Genomic DNA, 1,270 nt, shown 5'->3' on the forward strand with positions numbered 1-1,270 from the left:
ATATATATAATCGTTATCCCGAAAAATGCCGTTTTGAGAAAATCGAAGGTAAAGTTTTTGCCCCTTGTTCAATTTTTTTAAAAGACAAGAAGAGTTTTATCTATAACCAAACAAATGTACACACCAATGAAACCAAACTTCTCCTAAAGGTAGGGCAATGCCTACTTTTGGTGTAGGTAAAGATTTCTGGAACCCTCGAAATCTGGGTTAGCCTTCTTGTCCTTCAAAGCGAGCATATATCACGTGGATCCTAGTTTACTAACACTGCCACTTCTTCCACATATTGTCAATGTACTTCGGTCTTCGTTTACTCAACTTTGCCGAGTCCACTTGGGCGGATGAAGTACTATACATTCAATCAAATACCATTTCTTGGATCTATTACCGTTTCTTCCACATACTACCATTTCTTGGATCTATTACCGTTTCTTCCACATACTACCATTTCTGAGATCTATTACCGTTTCTTCCACATACTACCATTTCTGAGATATATGCGAGGCCCTGAGTCTGTAGAATTTGGCCGAATCTACTTGGATAGTTCCAATAAGATTGATTGATGTCCGAGCAGTTCTCCAACTTCCTGTTTGGCGACTGGTTCCCGCGTGATTTCCCCGACAAATTAACTATCATTTCTTGTGTGTACACTTCATCACAACGTCTGGCCAAGTCTTGTGTAAGAAGGAGGGGAGAGGGTAGAGGGAGGGGTGAGAGTGGAGGAAGAGGAGAGGAGGAGGGGAGGGAAGGATGGAGGGAGGGAAGGGGGCGTGTCCGCTCTATTGTGGTGGTGAGACTTCCTGTGAGTGGCGGCCATCTTGTGGAATGTAACCTGGTTCTCGATGGCTCTCGAGGAAATTGTTGCTTTTGCCGCCCCCACTCGTGCGGCGCCCTTGAATGAAAGCCCCCTCACGCCCCCCTCACGCCCCCCGCGCCCCTCCCACCACTCAGCCAGCGTACAGAGCCCCCGTGGGTTCCCCCAGCCTTTAAACACACAAATGAATTGACAATCCAGCCCCATAGCCCGGGCCCGCAGCGTGCGATGTTGTCGGACAGCCTTCACTTGATTCCACAAATACGGGGGTTTCTGTCTGAGCTCCGTGCTGGGAAACCAGCGCGTCAATGGCGGGTCGGGCGGACGTACTTGAGCCAAAGACTGGAGCTACAGTCGCTCCGTGAATTCCGGCGTTCTGTCATTCACATACGTAATTAGGCTTTTGTCGTTCTTTGTCAGGTGATTGAAGGCGGAATGAATCAATCATTTGGGGGGGGG

The 1,270-nt window shown here is 48.4% G+C and overlaps 1 protein-coding gene across 1 annotated transcript in view; it reads left to right on the top strand.

Moving 5' to 3' along the window:
- LOC101851353 (potassium channel subfamily K member 1) overlaps positions 1–1,270 on the top strand; it is a gene marked incomplete at its 5' end in the record, with an annotated part of 47,167 nt that overhangs the window by 40,888 nt on the left and 5,009 nt on the right.

This window comes from Aplysia californica, unplaced genomic scaffold, assembly GCF_000002075.1.
Source record: "Aplysia californica isolate F4 #8 unplaced genomic scaffold, AplCal3.0 scaffold00260, whole genome shotgun sequence".
NCBI lineage: Eukaryota > Metazoa > Mollusca > Gastropoda > Aplysiida > Aplysiidae > Aplysia > Aplysia californica.